Source organism: Cheilinus undulatus, linkage group 7, assembly GCF_018320785.1.
Source record: "Cheilinus undulatus linkage group 7, ASM1832078v1, whole genome shotgun sequence".
NCBI classification, from domain to species: domain Eukaryota; kingdom Metazoa; phylum Chordata; class Actinopteri; order Labriformes; family Labridae; genus Cheilinus; species Cheilinus undulatus.
Window position 1 is genome coordinate 37,168,020 of NC_054871.1, and position 15,127 is coordinate 37,183,146.

Here is a 15,127-nt window from a genome sequence, read left to right on the forward strand (position 1 = left end):
GTACAACTTTACCCCTCCTGTAGCTTAATTTCTTTCCAGTCCATAAAAAGTTCCTTTTTCTGTGGTTAAATTCATGTTATAGTCTTCAGTCTACCTGTATCTCAACACGAAAAATTCCCTTAATTTAAGACAAATCCAAAATGAAACAAAAACAGATAAAAATTCATATGGTAGAATTTAGAAATGCAATCAAAAGGATGATTAATTCACAAAAAAACTGAGATTGTTTGTAATATGGGTTTTTACTCATTTGGCTTCCCTGCTATGTATAAACCCTGTTAAACAATAGCACTCAGCCTTGCTAGGTTTAAGGCTTCTTTAGGTGGGGAGATTTTTTTCGATGATTTGATTCAGTTTTTTTTTTCTTGTTTTACCTTTTAGTATAACTCTAATCAACACATCAAACTCTAACACTAAATTTTTTAGCACACTGTCATGACTGATTCCTTCTTCACACAGCCGTCCAATGTTCCCTTTCTGCCTCATCTGTGCCGCCTCTGAGAGGAAATATTAGGCCGAAACATCTCAGGCGTGATGAGCCTATTAGATCTTTCCCTGAGACCAAACAAAAGAGCCAGGAGATGAGGAGGCAGCAGAGAGGGTGGCAGACTGGGAGCAAAGCCTCTCTGAGCGCTGGCAATCAGGTGGTATTAGGCTCTACCAGTTAGAAGCATCAGTGCGGCAGACATGGCTCGGCGTTAGAGGAACATGTGTACATACACTCGCAGACACACAATCATGGAAAACCAGATACCTTATCCAGCTCAACTGTCAGACTGGAGGCCGAGCTGTAGAGATTAAGAGTGGGATATGTGTGACGGTGCGATGCATGTGGTGGGGAGCATGTTTGTGAATGTGGGTGAGGGGATAGAGGGGTTAGTTGCAACTTCTTGAGGTTTGGTTGCAGAAGAGTCCCAACTGTATTATGTCTGCTTTGTTACGGAGAAGCTCCAGCATGGTTTTGTTCTCTTTATCCTTCTGGGAGATCCTTAGAGTGGTTCTTGATTGACGCTGGAGATCCACCCACTCCGGGTTGCTAATGAGAAAAGCCCGGAGGACACAGAAATTCAGCAGACATTACTCCCTGACCTTTTGTGTGAGGTTTGCTGGGGACGCGGCGGCAGCAAGGCATTCATGCTGCCACAACGTCGTACGCGTGTCAGGCTCCTCCAGGCCCCACTCGGGGACGGGGAGTAACACTAGGGAGCCTCGCTATGTGCGCAACATCAAAACGAATCAGGCTCCGTGCGCCACCCCTCATCTCAGGCCCCCACTGCGAGCTGCGGGGTTGAGTATGTGGAGGTAATGAGACCATGGTGCTTCATCGGCCCCCACCGCCACCTCCACTACGAGACACTAACAACTGCTGGTGCCCCGGGGATGTCCGTGAGATAAGCAGTGAGAAAAAGAAAGAGTGAAATGGGGGGAAAATAAGAGTGTGAGAGAGAAAGAGAGAGAGCAGGCAGTCCACCTAACCAGCTGAAGTGGAAGTTATCCTTATGAAGTGTGAGTCATCCACTGCCAGAGGTTTTCAGAGGTCTGGAAGGAGCTGTGCCAAGTTGTGTGGAAGTTTCTCTTGTTGCCAACAGGCGCTGAGCAGTCAAGCCTCCTCCCTTCAGTCACACAGAAAGCATTTACAAATCTGTGTAATTACTTATTCATGTGCACAGATCATCTCTAACTTCACTGTATTTTTGTTTAGAATCACATTAAACATTGCACAGAATTACAAACATCATCTTTAATAAGAGCACAGACAGTGTTTACTCACTTAGCTTTGTCGGAGAAGTCTTCAGTTGGATCAAGAAAGTTTTTAGAGCATAGACCCAGAAACAAAATCAGTGCACAAATCTCCAAAAGCCCCTAGCTTTTCTTACTCTCAAACATATTATGCCTGTTCGTGCCAGCGCTGGCTTGATTACTTCAAGGTTCTACCAAAGAGAAGTATTCTGCAACTTGCACATCAGCCAAAATGCAGCAACTTGTTTGCCAAAGGAAATCAGTAAGGCAATACTCTGCATTATGTTACAAAGTATCTTAAGTCATTGGGTGGACAAATGCCAAAACATTTTTTAAAGACAGTTTGCCTTTTGTTGTTTTTATGTAGTATGAATCCTATAGAGAGTTTGGATGTCTCCTGAGCAGCAAACCGGAGGCAAGACTGCCCAAAATGGGAGTAGGGGGGGCATGCAGGTTAGCCAAAGCATAGTCCATCCTAAAGTTTAAGCAGTGATAATGGTTTTAGCAAATGGTCAACATTACTTATTAAAGGATCAAAACTGTTTCCAAATGTAAGCCCCCCTCCCCTTCTTATTAAGGCTGAGCAGTTAATTGAAATTTAGATTAAACTGCATTATGGCCTGCTGTGATTTTCACATTGCAGTTTAATATATGGTTTGAAGCAGAATTATGCCCTGCATGTTAGCAAATATTCGAGTGTCATTATTTTAAAGTCCCTGTAAAGTGATAAAAATATCTGTATTTAGGTTTGTTGTATGACAGGCCACTAGGCCAAATTTCAGTCATGAAAAACAAGTTTATAAAATTGAGCTTCAAAATCAGGAAAAATTAGGCTGTAAAATCTGCTCCAGGATGTTGTGGCCATGCCAGTTGAATGCACCCAAGCCAACCTCACTCACAAGAAAAACTGTACTCTCAAATTAAACAAAAAAGCTCAAATTTGACTGGAGGAATCATCTGTCTGTTCTGCAGGACCTGTCTGCTTTCTGCAAGCCACCAGAGAAACAGTCAGATTTTTGTCATGACAGACAGTTTAGTGCTTAAAGTTTCAATTTCAATTTTCTCATCTTGTATTTAACACTTCGGGTAGTAGATCTAATTTCCTGAGTTATGTGTTGTTATGTCTGTCCCGTTTATGTTAAGTTGCTGCTTAAAAAAATCAATTTCCTCATATTGCTCTTTAAAATAAAAGTCGTCAATAATGACCAGCACTGAAGGCTTTCATTTTGATGGACTTGGCAGGAATAGTCAGTGTCTATCATCAGGTACTTTACTAATCCTAACAGACATGAGGGATGAAACTGTTTCTGCTTGTAGAGAGGCAGTCAAGGCCTGCTTCTTTTCATCGTCAAAGACTAAAGACAAGTGAAATATGGATTAAAACGCCCCAACAGCAGGTAAGATATTTGTTCCTGCTGCACCTGATTCAGGTAAAAAATAGACAAACATTCCAGCAATTAGCCTCCCCCCTGACTTTACTGTGAACTCTGATCAGAGCACAGCTGCCTGGCTCTGTGCCTGAGCAGAGAGAAAGAAGTCAGGGTTTAAATTTACTGTTTTCTGGGACAAACCTGTCTGTCATGATACTTTTAATGACCTGTAGGCCACCCTGGCTGATAATTTAGGACACTTACCTCACAATAAACAAAAACACAGCATGTGGCTGGCTGTTAACTTTCACTGAAGGCAGTGACATCAGCCAACAACAGACTGTTATGAGATAAACTGCATTGTGATTTTATATGGTTGTATTGTTAGGGGAGCCCATAGGGAATGGTGACATTTTGGGTCACTATATTTGACCTGTTAAAAGCTAACTGGGAAAGAGATGAGCAACTTTCTTATAAAGCCAAAATTCAGTCACACATAGATCTCAGTGTTTTCAAAGGCTTACAGCAACCTTGTTCCAACATATCCAATGTGTTAAGACACAAATGTCACATTCATCCTGGAAACCTCCTGTAGAAACTGTTTAGGAAGGGCAGGACTTTCCCAAAAATTCTCAGAAGGTGATTGGGCAAACTTTCTGTCACATTCAATATGGACCAATCAAAGCAACAAACATAATGAGGTAGTCAGGGATGCAGCTGCAGTTTCAACCTGAGCTCTACCGACTGGCTCTGCCGTAATATATGAACAGTGAAGTTTCTCAGTAAAACTCCAAGAAAGAGCTTCTCACCAAAGCCAGTTGCAAGCAGTGTCAAATCATCTTCTTTGCCAAGAAAAGCTTTTAATGTGGCTCTTCACTTGTGTTTTTTTAAGAAATGTAGTCCAGTTCTGATTAAACTGCCACCATACTAAAGCTACATCCGTGCTAATATCTACCACAACAGTAGCCATTGTATATACTGGCAAACACCACCCATAATGATCTTAAACTCATGCCGAATGAGGCAGGGAGAAGAGTGAAAACATTTTCTCTGCAAAGAGAAACTTTCAGTGTGTCTCTTTGCTCTTTCTTTCATACAGAAATGTGGCCCAGGTCCTCTAAAACTGCCACTATGCTATAGCTGCATCCAAGCTAAACACTACACTGGTGGCAGCCATTACTATTAGCTTGCAGTACAACTAAACCACACCTGTAGCCACCGCCTCATTCTCCTTAAATAACGCTGATTGGTTTGGTCTGTTACCAGACTGGGCACAATCCTTTCAGAGTGGAGCTTTGCAAGATGGATCTGCCTGATGACAGACATGGGATCTGGCCAATCTATTTGCTTTGCAAGGTTACCAAATAGGTACACAAAGATATCAAGGGTAGTGTTTATAGCAGATAAAATAATTTCTCCCTTGACAAATCAAAACTTTATCTGAAAAATGTTATGCAACACCAGAAAACCCAAACAAGAAGATTGCATTAGTGTAATAGAACATATTTGCTCTGTTAAGTTGGTTTGCTACACAAAAGTACTTTATGTGCAACACTGCTACTTCAGCCTGTACCAACTTTTTGTATTTGCTAGTTTCAATATGGCTTTTTAAGTTGGAATTTCCACCAGGGGCAACTGAAAATAGACTCTTGAAGTATGTAAAACACAGTTGACGAAGGCTGTACCTCTCCTGGAGCTCTTCCTGCCTTCCTTTTGGGCATGACAGCTCTCCTACCAGTGTAGTAGCTCCTGGCAGTATGAGAAGCTCGGCTAGCTAACTGACTGACACATGTACAGAAAAATCAATACTTAACTTTGACTGGAGGTGCATTACTGATGGTTTTCTACTGGTTAAAACAGCCTTAGCAACAGCACTGATTGACATATTTACAGGCCCATCAGTGATGCAAGCATTGTGCATTGGTTTCAGTTTATGAAAGTCTCAGTATAGCAATTAAAAAAAGCATTTTAGTTTTTTTATGACTTGGCTTTTTTTATTAACCACCTAAACAAATTTCAGTTATAAAAGACAACATTTCTAAGTACATGAAATAAAGTTTCATAATCATGAAGGTAGTGATATCTACTCTATGATGTTTTGGGTGTATTTATTGAATCAGTCCAAACCATACCAACTCACAAGAAAGACTATCCTCTCTTTAATTTAACAGGTTTGATGGAAATGTAATGTCATTCATCAGGCAATTAAGTGAACTTTAGCCTAGCAATGCTACCAAAGAGCCCAGAGTAACAGACTCTGCTTTGAGAGAAACAGCCACGGCCTGCAATTAAAACACACTTTCGGCAGGTAAATGTGTTCATTCTGCACAATGGGTGCAAACTATATCCTGGAGACAACCACATCAGGAAATAGTCTGCACCCTTACAACTCACCCTGTTATGATACTTTTCATAACCCGCCTGCAGCTGTAGCTGATAGGTTGCACAAATTCACCCCACACTGAGGAAAAATTCATGAAGGGCACACGTGGGTCACTGTGCCCCACATTTTGCCTTGCCCAAAAACACCCAGCTCCAAAAGAGTCTAGATCTAAAATTCGACAAGCTACAGTCAGAACGATATATTTACTTTGGTGGAAGAGCACATAGCCAGTAGCCAAAGCACTCACTGCAAAATAGTTTCAAACACAGCTGCTTTCTGGGTGAAAAATAAAACACTTCAAAAATGGTCAAAAGAGTGTGCAATCGAGCCAACATTGTTTTTTGACCCATTTTTACCTAAAGCTCACTAAATTACGAGGATCAACTATTCCTGTCTGCTACACTGTATAGCCTAGCTTCTCCATGTGCGTCCCATTTAGAGGGGTAACGCTCACTGAAATCACTGGAGGCTAATGCCACTACTATTGCCAAGTACCTTATTCCAGTGGTTCTCAAACCCCCAAAATAAAGGTGCCAGAGAACTGGGACCCCCACTATACCTGGAGGTGGCTGAACCATAGTTGAACACAGCCACGCACATTCAAGAATAGTTGTGTGCAGAAAACCCTTTTAAGGATTTTTCAAAGGTGACTTTGATTGGGTGTGCAGATGGTTGAGTGGTTTAAGGCGCTACCCATGTACGTGGCCCAGGTTCAGATCCTTTACCGCATGTCCCTCCCCACTCTCTTCCCTGTTTCCAAGACTATCCACTGTCCTTCCTCTATCAAATAAAGGCATGAAAAGGCCCAAAAATAAATCTTAAAAAAAAAAAGGATTACTTTGATTTCAGTTTAAATCTCACAAAATGACAATGTGTTTTTTTTTTAAATTTAACTAATATCATTCATATATTCTTATAAAATGTGTGAAATATACAATTTGAAATAATGTGAAGATATTCTTTGTTTTTCTGGAAGGCATCTGGTGATCCCCTCTCACTGTCTCTAGACCGCAACAGGGGTCCTGACCCCCATGATAAGAACCACTACCTTATACAACCCAACTTCAAAAATAACCCACAAAAAACCCAAATAAATAAAAAAGTATCTCTAGGGAAATAACAAGCTTATTTATGCAATCAGAATTAAGAGGTTTCCAGTACGCAGTTGAGAGAAGTTACAGAAGCTCATGTCCACTCTATCCACCTTTTCTAGCTTTTATGCTTTCGATTACAAGTCAAGACAGTGTGTCTGATATTTCGACCTTAATTCCCATACCAGTACAGAAAAACTAAAGAAGGTTTTATTGTTTATTGCAAATTTAATTAGAATGTCTCATCACAAACGTGTCTCAGTCACCAAACTCTTCAAAGCATTTAACTGATCTAATTGAAAAAGTTACAAACTCAACAAAAGTAGAATCACTTTACTAATTTCATTAACTTTTTCTACTTGTGTGTCTTCAGGGCAGTTAGATTTAGTTTGCTTTCTTGTTCCTGCTCATTGTTACTGTCTGCAGAGAGAAAAAGCCAGCCTCGCCTTTGGCCAATGAGTCTGGCTTACAGTACAAATGGTGCTTTTGTTTATAATTAACGGGCAACTGTCTGAAAGGCAGAGATGAAAGCCGTCTTTTGAAAATCTTTCCACACATGGTGTGTCATGTGTTTTCTGAGAGTTTGCCCCTGCTCATCTGACGAGTCATCATACAAAAGTTGAATGTCATTTTCTTCATACAGCACAATTCAAGTTGTAGGATTGTAGGCCATTTATTACGGTGGAGTGGTCTCTGTTCATGCTCCAGGACTGGTCAGACACAATGTTACGCTATAATTACCGTGAAATAACATAACATAATCAGCTCATCACATGAATTTTAACTCTGGTGTTACATAAATGATGCCAGTGAGCCATCACTAACCTGTAGGTCAGCTCTGGTGTACAAATGCATTCTTGATGTCTTCAGTGTAGTGCGACTGTGTTGTGAAATGTCTGATTTGATATTGAATTTGATGGCATGTTAGAATACTTTATTGATCCTGAGGAGAGCCATTTAAGCATAATGTGTCGGGCTTAGCAGGAAAGACTGAACAACAGAAGGGCCTCGTCAAAGACACAGTCCAAACTTTTAGTACAGACATGCTACGGATGAACACTAAAAAAGAGATGCTGATACTGGTGATATAGCTGTACACGATTTCAAGCCAGTGTTAACCCTTTATTGGCCATTCATGGAAATACTTAGAAAATTGAAACCCCAGAGCTTTATGGGTGGACATCCCAAGACTTTTTTTTTCTCATGTATATAAGTGTTTTTCATGATTATGGTGACAATCAAGGTCACTGAAAGGACCATACAGGGCCCAAGTGTATACAAATTAAAATCTTGATAATGTAAAAATAAACACATGTAAGTCAAATGGGTGTTTACTTACACATTAAAACTTATGACATAAGGCATGACGCAGGGGCAGGTCAAACCTCCCAGAGCCATCTGAGATGGAGGCAGTGCATTCTGACAGGCTCAGACACTTCAGAGTTGGTGAGGTTAACTTTAGATTCTGTCCTCTTTTGGAGCCAAGACCTGACTGACTTCAGAATACTGCTTTAGTAATGATGGCACCACCAGTTTTATCTTATCATTTCAACAGGAAACGTAAAATAAATAAAAAATATTGCATTACTAAGTGAACTTTAGCAGGGATGAAACTCACAATAAAAACTAAAACTGATTTATATCACTTAAATACTATAAAACTGTTATACTTATGTAAAACTGTCAAAAATCAGGTTATTCACCATTCATACCACTTATTTTTCCTTATAATTCCATCAGAAAACCTAAAAATAAATCTCTAATATTGAATTTATGAATGAATTTTTAACTCCTTTTCATCATCGTGTCTGCCAATTTTGCCACGTCTATTTCCCCATAAACCCATTTTTGAGACTTTTTAAATGCATTTCACCATTTTTACTGCCCATTTTGCAGAATATCACCAATTTTTGCTGCATTTAACCAATTTTTCCTCTTATATCCACTTTTCACTTATTTACCTCCCATTTTTCCACTCAGCCAAATTTTCCCACATTTAACCAACTTTTGCTACATAAAGCCAAATTGTTCCCCATTTAACTCATTTTAGCCACTTTCTGCTTTTCCACCTGTTTTTACTGCCCATTTATGCTTTTTTTTTTCCTTTTTTAGCTCATATTTGCTGATTTGTCCTTTTGAATCTTTTAATCTATTTTTTCCACTTTGCACCAATTTTTTGCCACTCTTTAATCACTCTTCAACACTTATTCCCTCCAATTTTTTCAACTTTCAACCCATTTTGCCCCTTTTTTAAACTGCTTTTCACCAATTTTAACTGCCCATTTCTTGCCAGTTTTTTCCTCTCCTAAACCCATATTTGCAGCTTTATCACTTCTTTGCCTCTTTTAACCAGTTTTTGCCACTCTTTAACCACTTTTCAACACTTACCTCTGCCAGTTTATGCCTTCATCATGGCTTAGCTAAGAAGATTCTTATATAGCTCAGTGTAACCACTCACATTGTTAATATTACCAGTAAAAAGGTAATTCTGTTTTAAGAAACTGGGATCACATTTTGAAAAGGCTGTATTGTACAACAGCATAAATAATGAAAAAAATCCAATTTATTGATAGATTAATTTTACAGTGGACCATGATTATTCTGACCTCCATGGACCCCCCATTAAGCTGGGCCCTGGAAAGCTTGCCTTCAGGTGTCACCATGAACTAGGGTGAAGACAGAGTTCAGAGTTTTGAAAGGGTTCATGTTTTTACAGTTTGACTTATCACTGGTTATCTGAGTGGTACTATGGGTCAAATAGTAAATAGTATAGGGGCATGTTTACACCTACTGAAGGATAGTTGGACACACTGCCATCAGTGTATCTATTTTACTTAGGTGACATTAGTCTAGTGAAATATAATCAAACTATAACCACTGTGCATGTAAATATACTGAATGTTCATAGTTTACAGTTCAATTGCAACTTCAGACACAAAAACTGAATAAGCATAAAGAGACCAGAGCTAGAGCCAGATTGTTTTCTACTCCCATGAGCAGATTTTGTACACTGAGAATAAGAAAAACCTTAATGTCACAAGACTTGAGCCTGTTGGTTCAGGGATAGCATTTTTGGCAAATCTCCGTCTGGAGAGCAAAATGTCTGTTTTTCTCTCCAGATGGCTGTTTTTATTTCCGATTACAACCACGAGCTGCTCAAACTTTGTCGGGCCAATATTACTGTGAACATATCCAAACAAAAACAAGAATGTGCCAGTGTTAAAGCTTTGTCTCCTACCCACAAACTCCATATTCATATCTACAAGAAATGAGATGCACTAACAATGGAAAATGCTAAACTTTTGTTTTTGGATCTGGTCAGTCATTTTGAAACAGGTACATTTTGTCTGTAGTGTAATTTCAGCACAAATTAAACCGATGAACAGGAGGAAGTGTCTCAGCAGCATGTGGCACAGCAGCTCAAGCTGTTAGCAGCTGAACAGACGCAGCTGAGGAGCAGTCTCCGGGGGTCTCTGGGGGCTTCTGCAGCAGTCTGTCTGTCCTTACCTATTTCACTTCTTCTCTGCTCTCTTCGGGGACTTCTCCTGTTAGTGTAGTGTTTGCTGTAAGAGACGCGTCTGCCTTTCCATCTGTGCCCAGTTTGAGAGCGAGCTAAACTGCAGTCAATGTCACACAAGAAGTTGCTGAATTATTAAGAGTTCCAGATTTGCTGTGCACTGCACATCTTTGATCCATCTGTTGGAGGAGCATTCATATATGGCAAAGTGTACCTGCTGCAGTTGCTGGCAATCTGTCGCGGATCAAAATTTGATGCTTCATACATTTGTTGTCACCATAAAAAAGTTGGGCTCCATGATAGCCGCCTAGTTCTGCTCCTAGTTTTAAAACGGTATTGTGGGTAATAGCCTCTTTAACTCTAATATTTCAAAGTAAAATTTTACCACCTTCATTAACACATTTAATATTTTCTCCTGAAACAGGGAGCGATAATAGAGTAGAGAAAAAGGTCGAATTTTAAAAATAGCTGCTCACTTACACCTTCCTAATTGTCTGGCCCATTTCCTCAAGGTGATACCATATAAAGGTAGGTGCTGTATGTTGTCATTGTATCACTTTTGGTTAAATCTTTGCAGCTCTAATCAACAGATTCTCAACAAGTGATCAGCTTTTGTGTTACAAGAGCTGTGCAGGGGATGTAGTCTGTCCTTTGTCTTCTCACTTCAGACCCCTTTCACTTTTTTTTCAGTTTTGTTTTGTTGCAGCCTTTAGATTTGTCGATTTTTTTTTCCTCTCATTAATCTACACTCTACAGTGTTTTTACAAATTTATGAAAACTGAAATATCACAGTGACATAAGCATTCAGACCCTTCACAACAACAGTTGATATTTAGCTCAGGTTCCCATTCTCTGGATCTTGCTGAGATATTTCTACACCTTGACTGGAATCCACCTGTGCTAAATGAAACTGATTGGACATGATTTGGAAAGGCATACACCTCTCTATAGAAGACCTCACAGCTGACAATTAGGGCTGTCCCTGTCAATTATTTCATATTGATTAATCAGCTGAATATTTCCTCGATGAATTGACTAATATAAAGATTATTTTGGTGTGAATAAGCTGGGGGTATTTTTTTATTGATGTGGCTACAAACTTAGCAAACAAACCTCAAAAGCTTGTCACTTATATTTCTATTTTTTTATTCTTCTCTTTAACACAAATATGCATGACACGTTTGCAAAACAGACATCTGAGACGTGTAAGGATTTGGACTCCCAGGAAAAGAAAAATCCTCCAAGGTGCCTTTTACTGTCCTGAAAGAATAGACACAAAAAGTATATAGAAAAAAAATTTAAGCTCATAATTGTTAAATAAGCATCATCTCTTTATCACAACTGCTAGACATACATGCACAAATAATTCTACAAATAAAGACATAATAAACAAAAATGAAATTCTACAATAATGATATATGTAGCCTATATATTAAAGATAACCTTTCCTTGTATTTCCTTCAAGATAAATAAAATACATTTCTAAACAGATGTCAGGGTGATTATTTCTACATTAAAACTTGACTGAATTTTTAACACAGACTTTTAGAATCCACTTGGTTATATTTTTACATCAGTGTGGAGTGAAGAAAACAACCAATAGAATTTACTGATTGTAACAACATTTAACCCCTTAAAGCCTGTTGTTGCATATTTGATACGTACTTTTATGATACCTCTATCTAATCAATATGATCAATAAATTACTCAAAAAAACTTCTGAATACAATCTGAAAAATGATAAAAAAATGTTCTCAAGTGGATTATGAATTACCAAAAACACCTAATGTATCAAATGAGACACAAAAAATATATGTTAATTTTATGGAAATTTAGTTTTTTTTTTTTTATCTCAGTAGAAAGTGAAATAAACATTTCATTTCCAAAAAAATTACAATTTTCTGGCTATAATTGGTGTTTTCAGGCTTTACGGGGTTAAAGACTAAAATAACATTAAGAGACTCTTCATTTCTTAAACATGTCTGACAGAGTAAAGAGCGAATGTAAAACAACACCGCAGAAGTGATACAGGGGATATATTAAATAATTACCAGGAAAGCAACATATTCCTTTTGAATAGGAACATTTAAATATATTATGTTCAGTTGGGGATAAAAAGTAAAAACTACTTACTGTGCTGTTTTGCTCCCACTGTGGTCTTGTCAACTTATAACTAACTATGAAGCTTGCAGAGCACCATGTTGTCAGGATTCCATTTCAAGTATTCCCAAACTTTATAAGAGAGTTAGCGAGGATTCTCCCCTCAATAAGCTCGTCTCAGAGCTAACTCTCAACAGCTAACTCTCTGGCACTGCCATCTTTCTCCTCATGACAACTCGCTTTACATGAATTGATGTACTTACGTCATCGATGGCGTCAATGCCCCAGCTCTACTGTCAGTGCATACAGAGTAAAAACCATACCGTGAGGTCAAAGGAACTGCCTGCAAAGCTCAGAGACAGGATTGTTGAAAGGCACAGATCTGTGGAAGGTTGCAAAAGAATTTCTGCTGCACTGAAGGTTCCCAAGTGGCCAGTAAATGTATTGACTATAAAATGCTTTAACCTGACATGCCATCTGTGAAAGCTCCCATAAGTGTTTGGGAAGGGCAGGACTTTTCAGAAAATTCTCAGAAGATGATTGGAGGAAAATTCTGTCTGTCACATTCATGAGGGGCAATCAAGGCGACAGGACAAAATGCATTGTACACATGCACTTCTCTTGAGCTGACAGGTTACCGCTGATGTGGATTGTTAATGGTGGAGCTTCTCAGCCATTATACCAAGGCCGGCCAGCAAAACGTCTTCTCTGCCGAGACAAGCATCCAGTGTGGCTCTTTGCTCTTGCTTGAAAAGAAATATATTACCAATTACACTGCTGCTTTCCTACAGCTTCATCCAAGCTAATATCTGCTACAGCAGCAACTATTGGATACACCAGCAAATCACACCCATAACAATCACAAACCCATGCCGAAGCAGGCTGGGAGAAGAATGAAAAACGTATTTTCTTTCATGTAAGACTTTCAGTGTGGCTCTTTGCTCCTGTTTTATTAAAGGAAAGTTGTCCTCTTCTGACAGAACTGCTGCTGTGGCTAAGTCCTAGCTAATCACTCCGCTAGTAGCCATTGTATCCAACCACTCACAGTACAACTAACCCTTTCCCCCGTAACTCTCACAAACTCATGTCAAGGCAGATCGGCAGAAGAGCAAAAACATCTCCCCATCATGAAAAGCCTCTAGAGTTGTTTTAATCATTTATTTCATGCAGAAATGTGGTCCAGTTCTAGTAAAACTGACATTATACAAGAGATATAATCACCACACTTGAGGCAGCCATTGCAAACGGCTTTCGAGTGCAACTAAATCCCACTCGTCACTACCGCCCTGTTCTCCTTAAATGATGCTGATTGGTCCGAGCATTGTTAAAATGTTTTAGCAGCAGTAATATCTCCAACACTCTCTGCTTTCACATTCGGAGGCTTTTGAAAAACAGCACGGAAATGAGGAGCAGCAGCGTACGGCATCTCGCTGCTCTGCCTCTCTTACAACTGGAGCAGGGAGCACTTTTCTTCTTCATGTGTTTTGCCGGCTACCTCCTCTTCTTTGTTGGTGGTTTAATAGTGGTTAGCTAACAGCAGCATTGCTGCAACCAAGTTTGGTGGTTAAGTACTGTCTCATTTCTCTTTTTCTCTTTTCTCTTTCTTAGGGTTCGGAGGTATTTGTTGTGTGACAACGCGCACCAAACCGTGACCCCCGAACCGTGATGGTTCAGGATAAATACAAAAACTGTTACACCCCTAATGCTGGCATTATAATTAGTTATGATTACTGTTATGTCATGTCAGTTGTACGGGTGGTCTTGCATCCACACAACCAGTCCAATTCTGATGAAGGCATCCCACCTCTTTATGCAGTCTCCGCTCTTTTCAGTACACATTTAGGTGGGTCCAGAAGGTACCCGTAGGTATCTGAAAATTAATTCCTGTTGGTGCCTTGTACTAACCGGGTGAGATATAGCTGTTGTTACAGATGTGGTGATGCTGGTGCTGCTGAATTGTGTTTCAGTGTGCAGTGGCCAGCCCTCCCAGTTCAGAGGCTCTTCTCTGTGTTCTGTGGCAGACTTTGTACTTGACATTTCCATGATTCATGCCTGGTGTGATGGCTGGCCTGGAGGCTCGCAGAACCTTTACAGAGGCAGAACCAGGCTGCGTCCGCCTGCACAAGGCATCGTTAAAGCACAGAGTACAGTATGCATACACATATGGCTGCATCTGTGGTTTAAATTCTGCCTTTTTGATGTTTATCGATGTTTAAAAATCCAATTTTGTTGGATCTGGTTTGATACATTGTTTAAACTATGTTATTTTATTTAATTTATTGCTTTATTCTGGCATGGTGTCACTGTTTCAGCTGGAGTTCAGTGCACACGCTTCATAGTGAACTTTCTTCTTTCTTTGCAGAAGTTGTGTTCAGAGTGCTGCTCGGTGCTTTGAGAAACCCACACAGCGATGCTTTCTTTTCATGTTTTAGAGGAATCATGAAGTCAGCTCCACATGCATATGTTTCAGTGCTTTGGGGAAATGATAGTGGCTATGAATAACAAATAGATGTGAGTCAGTGCAGTTGAAAAGCCTCGGCTTTGTTGCTGTTATTAAAGCTGTGGTAGCTGGAGAAATGGATCCAAAGTATGCTGTTGATCTTTCTGCGCACAGATATCAAAGCCTGGACAGCAAACGAGTGGTAAGTACTGGGGGACAGGGGGGATCCCTGGAGCAAACCGAGGGTAAAGATGAAGGAATGTGGAGGAGATGAAAGGGGGAGAAGAGAGAGAGAGGCAGCAAGAAACTGAGGAGGAGAGGCAGAGGGAGCCTGTGTGCCTTTGTGTGAGTCTGTATACCAGTGTCTGCTGGAGGAAGGACTTCAAAGACCCGGCAGAGCAAAGGCTGCTTCGCTTTTTCACTTTTTTTTTTTTTCTCCACCAAAGCTCCTCTCGCCTTGGATCCCCCCTCCTCTCCTTTCTGATT